The sequence below is a fragment of the Mytilus edulis genome, chromosome 9 (assembly GCF_963676685.1).
Source record: "Mytilus edulis chromosome 9, xbMytEdul2.2, whole genome shotgun sequence".
Classification (NCBI taxonomy): domain Eukaryota; kingdom Metazoa; phylum Mollusca; class Bivalvia; order Mytilida; family Mytilidae; genus Mytilus; species Mytilus edulis.
Genome location: NC_092352.1, coordinates 4,076,340 through 4,086,732, shown reverse-complemented (window position 1 = coordinate 4,086,732; position 10,393 = coordinate 4,076,340). Strand labels below are relative to the sequence as shown.

The following is a 10,393-nucleotide window of genomic DNA, read 5'->3' as shown; positions in this document are numbered from 1 at the left end:
TATGATGTCAGAAACAACTCGACAGGAAAAGAAAATAAAACAATTGGAGCAAATAAAAATTCCAATTGTTTGTTGAAAAACACACCTCCAAAACGTAACAAATAGGTATATATGAACGTCACTAAATATTTCTTCTTTTGTGGCGTTGATCTTTTCATGTGGTGAGCAGATAGTAAGTTTTCCGTTTCGATGTATTTTGACGTTGTGTTTTTTTTTTTTTTTTTCAATGTTTCTGTTGTTTCGATGCTTTACACATACAATTGATGTTTTTCGCTCTTTTTAAGTTTGTAACCTGGATTTGTTATCGCTTCAACGAATTTTGAACAGCCATATAATACTTTTGTATGATCTTTTGCTTTCTCGATTTTTTGGTGTTTTTTTTCAATATGTCGAACAATTGTGAATAGCCGAAGTGAAGTATTTTCTAAATGAACATAAATTGCAGACAAAGCCCCAAATAACATCGTTTTTATCTGTAAAAGTCATTACATTAATTGCTTGATAAACGAATTAGGTATAGACAATTCACTTGGAAACTCAACATATACCCTCACGACACTTACCAAAGAGGAAATCCTGGATAATCATAGGTCTGTTCTTTGTTCCTTTGGTATTTCAACCAAAGATGAAGAACTGGATCTTCCATCACTGTATTGGATACCTAAACTACATAAGTGTCCTTACAAACAACGGTATATTGCTGGGTCTTCCAAGTGCTCCACGAAACCCCTTTCTAAATTATTAACATCCATTTTATCAGCAATCAAAGACGGGCTTCAAAGTTATTGTGAAACTGCCTATTCTAGAGGTGGCGTGAATCAGATGTGGATACTTAAAAATTCCAAAGATCTTTTAGAGTACATACAATCTAACTCTCTTTCATCTTGTAACAGTATTAAAACATTTGACTTTTCTACTCTTTACACAAGTATTCCACATTCCAAACTAAAAGACAAATTAAAAGAGTTGGTATTACTTTGCTTCATAAAAAGAATGGCCAACGTAGATACAAGTATCTTGTCTTAGGGAGGGATAAATCATACTTTGTAAAGAATCATTCTGATTCAAACAAAAAATTCTCTGAAACCGATATTATCAAGATGCTTGATTTCTTGATTGACAACATATTTGTTACGTTCGGAGGACGTGTTTTTCAACAGACTGTCGGCATCCCAATGGGAACAAACTGTGCCCCTCTACTTGGTGACTTGTTTCTTTATTATTATGAGGCTGACTTCATGCAGGAACTTCTTAGGGAGAAAGATAAGAAGTTAGCAATATCTTTTAACTATACTTTCCGCTATATAGATGACGTTCTTTCACTAAACAATGCAAAATTTGGTGACTATGTGGATCGCATCTATCCCATCGAATTGGAGATAAAGGATACAGTTAAGTCGGCTTCATATCTTGACTTACATCTAGAAATTGACAATGAGGGTCGGTTGAAGACAAAACTTTACGACAAAAGAGATGATTTCAGCTTTCCAATTGTGAACTTTCCATTTCTAAGTAGCAACATTCCAGCAGCACCTGCATACGGGGTATATATCTCCCAATTGATACGATATTCCCGTGATTGCATTTCCTATCATGATTTTCTTGATAGAGGGTTACTGCTCACAAGGAAGCTATTAAACCAAGATTTCCAAATGGTGAAGTTGAAATCATCCCTTCGTAAATTTTACGGACGCCATCACGAGTTGGTTGACCGTTATGGAATAACCGTTTCACAAATGATATCGGATATGTTCCTTACGTTGTAACTACAATCCCCTTCCCTTTCATGAATTTGACCTACCGAATTAGACTATTTACCGGATTTGTAATCACATAAGCAACACGACGGGTGCCGCATGTGGAGCAGGATCTGCTTACCCTTCCGGAGCATCTGAGATCACCCCTAGTTTTTGGTGGGGTTCGTGTTGTTTATTCTTTAGTTTTCTATGTTGTGTCATGTGTACTATTGTTTTTCTGTTTGTCTTTTTCATTTTTAGCCATGGCGTTGTCAGTTTGTTTTAGATTTACGAGTTTGACTGTCCCTTTGGTATCTTTCGTCCCTCTTTTGCAATAATGATTTTAAACAAACACAAATACCTATAGTACCTATACTATATGCTTCTTTGTGATTGTGATGAAATTCTTGTTCAGCAAATTAATCTTTATTTCAACAGTGTAAAATAAATCAGCTTTGATTGCTTACATCGTCATTTTTTATATCTGCATCCAGTGCATTCTTCATAGCGACCTGTGAAGCAATAAATGCTCTTTCTGCAGGAGTCAGATCAGCGTCGTTTGGTTCAGATAATTCCTGTCTGCTGGAGATATCTGACATTATGGTATATATATCTAATGTTTTTGGTGTATCCACTGATGTCTTGGGTAATATGGCTTCCAAAGCATTGTTCAGGACCCTTAGCATACCTGAAATGATCGTATTTGTCACCAACATTAATTGAGAGATGTGATTGGAGTGAGAACAATTTTTCTACTGGACGTTTTAAAAATAAAAAAAATCATGTTCGATATTTGTAACTTGAGGGTATATATTATTTGTTTTAGAACTGTTAACTTACTATATAAAAAGGTTCAGGGATACTTAAAATTTTATATAATTATCAAGAAACTAAAGAAACTCTTGTTTTTTCATATTCCTTTCTTCAATTCGAAAAAAATATTAATAGATATTTAGATCAACTGCAAACTGTCTAAATTTCTTCACTGGCGACTTGTCAAATTTGTTTGCGTAAGCTGGTCATAGAAATGAGAGGTTTAGCTAGCATTTTAATCAGGTTTATACATTTTCTTCACAATAAACTGCATGTAATAATGGCAGATGTTTTACATTCGTTGGTGTGTGAGAGCTTATAGATTTTATAATAGAATATAAAGGTTTTTCCGTTTTGGATTTTTCTTGGAGTTCATAATGTCATAAATCATATATAGGAATAGTAATATGTGGTATGAGTGTCAATGAAACAACTCTCAATCCAAGTCAAAACTTATAAGAATCATATTTAGTTTTAAGATATTACCTTGACACGTAGAAATGTAGTCTTCATACTTGGGATATGTCTCATTACTGGTCAATTTTACAAGTTTTTCCAATAGACCTTTATTTCCTTCAAATGCCTTGGACTATAAAATGTACAAATATAAACCAACTATTATTATAATACAGAATAACCCTGTTTTTAAGAAAAAAAAAATTAAACCATTGATTATTGATATATAAATATGTATATGTAAGTTAACAAGAGAACTTTAAACACAAATATTTGGCTGAAATGAAGTACTGAATATTTGAGGTATAAATGGAAACTAACGTTCATATATAAGAAATGTCTGTATCAAGTCAGAAGTATTACAGTTGTTTGTCATTGGTTTGATGCGTTTAAGCTTTTGGTTTTTCATTTTCTTCGGGGTTCGGTATATTTGTTATTTTACTTTTTGTATCTTGATTAGTGAGTTTTATTCACTAAATAATGATCAGTTAAGAGTTGTTCTTAATATCATTTAATAAAAGAATGTTCCACTTGAAATTGCTCAGTAGAATGTAGTACAAACTCCTACAGAACTTACATATAATGAATACTTTTATACTTTCTTGCTGTTTGACACACCCAGAAATAATAGCATATTTTGGGTTTTACTCATCGGCAAATCCGATACCCCATGGTATGTAAAACAACATTATTACGCGACAGTATTTGAAGTACATATCCAACATCTAATGGATGTATATAAAAACGGACATAAAAAAGATAAAAACACTCATCGAAGGCCAGCTGTGTGTGGAACCTTAGTTCTGTAAATGTTCTTAATAGTTTATCGTCGACTTCTCACTTGTTTTAATGTGTACTCTTTTACAGATGCCGATTAAACTGCATGAAGAAGACTGCTCTAACTTCTATAATGTCGTTAAAGGCTACATGTCCGTCTTGTACGTATGAACAACAAAAAAGATTGAAAGTCTGGTGGAAAGTCAAAGATTTCGATATATTCAGCAGAAAGGCAACAACAAATAATTACTGGGAATCTTGAATGTTATCTGGTAATTTTGCGCCATTTTTATTTATATATAAACAATTTAACATTAAGTATAGTAATAATTAGTATCAACCTTGTAAAATATTATCATAAAACAAACTATTTCATATCGTTAATACTAATACAAACATTTCACAGAGTTGGTGGTATACTGCATTTGTTTTGCCTATCCGCCCGTCCACTCATATGTTCGTTCGTCCTTCTGTCCAAAACCTTCGCTGCATATTTCTCTGCTTCTTGAAAATACTTATGAGTTGAAATTTGGAATCCGTTTTTTGCTCTGTGAGACAGTCACTTCTTGTTAGATGACACTTTGATTAAATCCGTCTGAAAGCCACTACTTGTTAGATGAGAGTTTGATAATTCCGTAAAAAAATCAATCCTTGTTAGATAACATTCTGATTTATTCAGGCGTGCAATCACTTCTTGTTATATGACACTTTGATTTATTCAGTCGGGTAGTCACTTCTTCTTAGATGACACTTTGATTTAATCAGGCGGGCAGTCACTTCTTGTTACATGACACTTTGATTTAATCAGTCGGGCAGTCACTTCTTGTTAGATGACACTCTGATTGAATCAGTCGGGCAGTCACTTCTTGTTAGATGACACTTTGATTTAATCAGTCGGACAGTCACTTCTTGTTAGATGACACTTTGATTTAATCAGTCGGACAGTCACTTCTTGTTAGATGACACTTTTATTTAATCAGTCGGGCAGTCACTTCTTGTTAGATGACACTCTGATTTAATCAGTCGGGCAGTCACTTCTTGTTAGATGACACTCTGATTTAATCAGTCGGGCAGTCACTTCTTGTTAGATGACACTTTGATTTATTCAATCGGGTAGTCACTTCTTGTTAGATGACACTTTGATTTAATCAGTCGGACAGTCACTTCTTGTTAGATGACACTTTGATTTAATCAGTCGGGCAGTCACTTCTGGTTAGATGACACTTTGATTTAATCAGTCGGACGGTCACTTCTTGTTAGATGACACTTTGATTTAATCAGTCGGGCAGTACCTTCTTGTTAGATGACACTTTGATTTAATCAGTCGGACAGTCACATCTTGTTAGATGACACTTTTATTTAATCAGTCGGGCAGTCACTTCTTGTTAGATGACACTCTGATTTAATCAGTCGGGCAGTGACTTCTTGTTAGATGACACTCTGATTTAATCAGTCGGGCAGTGACTTCTTGTTAGATGACACTTTGATTTATTCAATCGGGTAGTCACTTCTTGTTAGATGACACTTTGATTTAATCAGTCGGACAGTCACTTCTTGTTAGATGACACTTTGATTTAATCAGTCGGGCAGTCACTTCTTGTTAGATGACACTCTGATTTAATCAGTCGGGCAGTCACTTCTTGTTAGATGACACTTTGATTTAATCAGTCGGGCAGTCACTTCTTGTTAGATGACACTTTGATTTAATCAGTCGGACGGTCACTTCTTGTTAGATGACACTTTGATTTATTCAGTCGGGCAGTCACTTCTTGTTAGATGACACTTTGATTTAATCAGTCGGGCAATCACTTCTTGTTAGATGACACTTTGATTTAATCAGTCGGGCAGTCACTTATTGTTAGATGACACTTTGATTTTTAAAATCAGTCGGGCAGTCACTTCTTGTTAGATGACGCTTTGATTTAATCAGTCGGACAGTCACTTCTTGTTAGATGACACTTTGATTTAATCAGTCGGGCAGTCACTTCTTGTTAGATGACACTTTGATTTAATCAGTCGGACAGTCACTTCTTGTTAGATGACACTTTGATGTAATCAGTCGGGCAGTCACTTCTTGTTAGATTACACTTTGATTTAATCAGTCGGGCAGTCACTTATTGTTAGATGACACTTCGATTTAATCAGTCGGGCAGTCATTTCTTGTTAGATGACACTTTGATTTAATCAGTCAGACAGTCACTTCTTGTTAGATGACACTTTGATTTAATCAGTCGGGCAGTCACTTCTTGTTAGATGACACTTTGATTTATTCAGTCGGGCAGTCACTTATTGTAAGATGACACTTTGATTTTTAAAATCAGTCGGGCAGTCACTTCTTGTTAGATGACGCTTTGATTTAATCGGTCGGACAGTCACTTCTTGTTAGATGACACTTTGATTTAATCAGTCGGGCAATCACTTCTTGTTAGATGACACTTTGATTTATTCAGTCGGGCAGTCACTTATTGTTAGATGACACTTTGGTTTAATCATTCGGGCAGTCACTTATTGTTAGATGACACTTTGATTTTTGAAATCAGTTGGGCAGTCACTTCTTGTTAGATGACACTTTGATTTAATCAGTCGGGCAGTCACTTCTTGTTAGATGACACTTTGGTTTAATCAGTCGGGCAGTCACTTCTTGTTAGATGACACTTTGATTTATTCAGTCGGGCAGTCACATCTTGTTAGATGACACTTTGATTTAATCAGTCGAGCAGTCACTTCTTGTTAGATGACACTTTGATTTATTTAGTTGGGCAGTCACATCTTGTTAGATGACACTTTGATTTAATCAGTCGAGCAGTTACTTCTTGTTGGATGACACTTTGATTTAATCAGTCGGGCAGTCACTTCTTGTTAGATGACGCTTTGAATTTATCAGTCGGATAGTCACTTCTTGTTAGATGACACTTTGATTTAATCATTCGAACAGTCACTTCTTGTTAGATGACACTTTGATTTAATCAGTCCGGCAGTCACTTCTTGTTAGATGACACTTTGATTTAATAAGTCGGGCAGTCACTTCTGGTTAGATGACACTTTGATTTAATCAGTCGGACGGTCACTTCTTGTTAGATGACACTTTGATTTAATCAGTCGGGCAGTACCTTCTTGTTAGATGACACTTTGATTTAATCAGTCGGGCAGTCACTTCTTGTTAGATGACACTTTGATTTAATCAGTCGGGCAGTCACTTCTGGTTAGATGACACTTTGATTTAATCAGTCGGACGGTCACTTCTTGTTAGATGACACTTTGATTTAATCAGTCGGGCAGTACCTTCTTGTTAGATGACACTTTGATTTAATCAGTCGGACAGTCACTTCTTGTTAGAAGACACTTTGATTTAATCAGTCGGACAGGCACTTCTTGTTAGATGACACTTTGATTTAATCAGTCGGACAGTCACTTCTTGTTAGATGACACTTTAATTTAATCAGTCGGACAGTCACTTCTTGTTAGATGACACTTTTATTTAATCAGTCGGACAGTCACTTCTTGTTAGATGACACTTTGATTTAATCAGTCGGGCAGTCACTTCTTGTTTCAGAAGAAAACATGTGAGTGAATCCGTCGGGAAGTTACTTCTTACAGAAGAATACATTTGCGTAAATCCATCGGGTAGTCACTTCTTGTAAGATGACAGTTTAATTAAATCTGTAAAACAGTTTCTTCTTGTTTACTGACACTTTGACTTGATCCGTTGGACAGTCCCTTATTCTAAGACTAAGATTAAAAGTTGTTAAGTATGACTACTACGAAACCAATCAATGTACTTTAAAAGAAAAAAAAACTGTTGTCTTATTATAAGAAAGTTATATAAGTCCAATATATTATGATTGTTTAAACTTTTTCAATTAGATATAATATTAATTCATATATAATCAAATATAAACCTCGGTTGGTATTCATTTACCAATATATTGCGATAACTTGTCAATCAGCTTGATAAATATCCTATATTTGTCGATAATTTGCAATTTAGCTTGATTTGGGCCCTATACGTTTCGATGGTTTTTCATATATCGATATCGATTGTAACACAAACGAATGCAATTAATCATCATATATGAAATGAAGACAACACGTTCGATAATTTCATGCGTCCGCCTCGCTTTTCTAGATTTACCTTCGTCAGGAACGCTCAAAGCCAAATATATGAAAGCCAATAATGTATAAGTACTATCAGCAGCCTAATGTTGCTATTAGAGCAGCAATAACTGCTAACCCTTCCGAGTGTATCTCCAGTTTTGTACGACTGCTGAATCTTCCGTAAAGTGTTTTGTTGACTGTTAATTTGATTTTTAATTGTTTTTCTTCGACTATTGTTTATATTGTTCCCTTGGTCACGTTTCTCCTGCATGTCTTAATCATCTTTCAATAGTAGCTCAAACTCAGTTGTATTCAAACGATTAATCGTACTCAGTTTTGTTCAAATACTAGCTTATACTCATCACTTGTTTTATAGGGTTAGGGTTAGGGCTAAATATGTTTATCATTAGCCTAATGTGGTTGATGACAAAGTACTAGTCAAGTACACTTTGTCAGCTTACACATTTGCACTATGCAATGCTTAACTCAACAGTTAAATAGAAACCGCGGTTGACGTACACAAAGTGTCTAATTTTTCATACAAATTCAAGATGAGAACAAATGTGATAAATACAATAATTGTGAAGGCTCTGGAGATTGAGTAACTGAAAGGAGACTGAGTTACAGTAACTGAAAGGAGATTGAGTTATAAGTGACTGAAAGGAGATTGAGTCACAGTAACTGATTGGAGATTGAGTAAGCAGTGACTGAAAGGAGACTGAGTTATAGTAACTGATTGGAGATTGAGTTAGCAGTGACTGAAAGGAGATTGAGTTAACAGTAACTGATTGGAGATTGCGTTAACATTGACTGATTGGAGATTGAGTTAAGAGTGACTGACTGTAGATTGAGTTATCAGTGACTGAAAGGAGATTGAGTTAACACTGACTGACTGGAGATAGAGTGAACATTAACTGACTGGAGATTGAGTTAACAGTAACTGATTGGAGATTGCGTTAACAGTGACTGAGAGGAGATTGGTTTACACAGTGACTGACCGGATATTGAGTTAACAGTGACTAACTGGAAATTAAGTTGGCAGTGACTGACTGGAAATTCAGTTAACAGTGACTGACTGGAGATTGAGTTAACAGTCATTGATTGGAGATTGAGTTAACAGTGACTGACTTGAGATTGAGTTAACAGTGACTGATTGGAGATTGGGTTAACAGTGACTGAAAGGAGATTGAGTTTACAGTAAATGAAAGGAGATTGAGTTACAGTAACTGATTGGAGATTGAGTTAGCAGTGACTGAATTGAGATTGAATTAACAGTGACTGACTGGAGATTGAGTTAACAGTGACTGATTACAGATTGAGTTAACAGTGACTGAAAGGAGATTGAGTTTACAGTAAATGAAAGGAGATTGAGTTACAGTAACTGATTGGAGATTGAGTTAGCAGTGACTGAAAGAAGATTGATTTACCAGTGACTGACCGGAGATTAAGTAAACAGTGACTGACTGGAGATTGAGTTAACATTAACTGACTGGAGATTGAATTTACAGTAACTGATTGGAGATTGAGTTAACAGTGACTGAAAGGAGATTGAGTTAACAGTAAATGAAAGGAGATTGAGTTACAGTAACTGATTGGAGATTGAGTTAGCAGTGACTGACAGGAGATTGATTGAACAGTGACTGACTGGAGATTGAGTTAACAGTGACTGATTACAGATTGAGTTAACAGTGACTGAAAGGAGATTGATTTAACAGTGAATGTAAGGAGATTGAGTTACAGTAACTGATTGGAGATTGAATTAACAGTCACTGATTGGAGATTGAGTTAACGGTCACTGATTAGAGATTGAGTTAACAGTCACTGATTGGAGATTGAGTTACACAGTGACTGAAAGGAGGTTGAGTTACTAAGTGACTGACTGGAGATTCAGTTAACAATGACTGACTGGAGATTCAGTTAACAGTGACTGACTGGAGATTGAGTTAACAGTAACTCAAAGGAGATTGAATTAAGAGTAACTGATTGGAGATTGAGTTAACAGTTACTTACTGGAGATTGAGTTAGCAGTGACTGATTACAGATTGAGTTAACAGTGACTGCCTGGAGATTGAGTTAACAGTGAATGGCTGGAGATTGAGTTAACAGTGACTGATTGGAGATTGAGTAAACAGTAACTGAAAGGAGATTGAGTTAACAGTGACTTATTGGAGTTTGAGTTAACAGTGACTGACTGGAGATTGAGTTAACATTGACTGACTGTAATTTGAGATTACAGTGACTGACTGGAGATTAAGTTAACACTGACACAGTAACTTAAAGGAGATTGAGTTAACAATGACTGATTTGAGATTGAGTTAATAGTGACTGACTGGAGATTGAGTTAACAGTGACTGATTGCAGATTGAGTTAACAGTGACTGACTGGATATTGAGTGAACAGGGAGATTGAGTTAACAGTGACTGATTGGAGATTGAGTTAGGGTGAATAATTTGAGATTGAGTTAGCAGTGACTGACTGGAGATTGAGTTAACAGTGACTGATTGGAGATTGAGTTA

At 35.5% G+C, this 10,393-nt stretch overlaps 1 protein-coding gene across 1 annotated transcript in view; it reads right to left on the bottom strand.

Annotated features, from left to right (window-relative positions):
* Positions 1 to 10,393, bottom strand: part of LOC139489445 (spermatogenesis-associated protein 20-like) — a 243,655-nt gene that overhangs the window by 165,885 nt on the left and 67,377 nt on the right. The window lies entirely within an intron of this gene.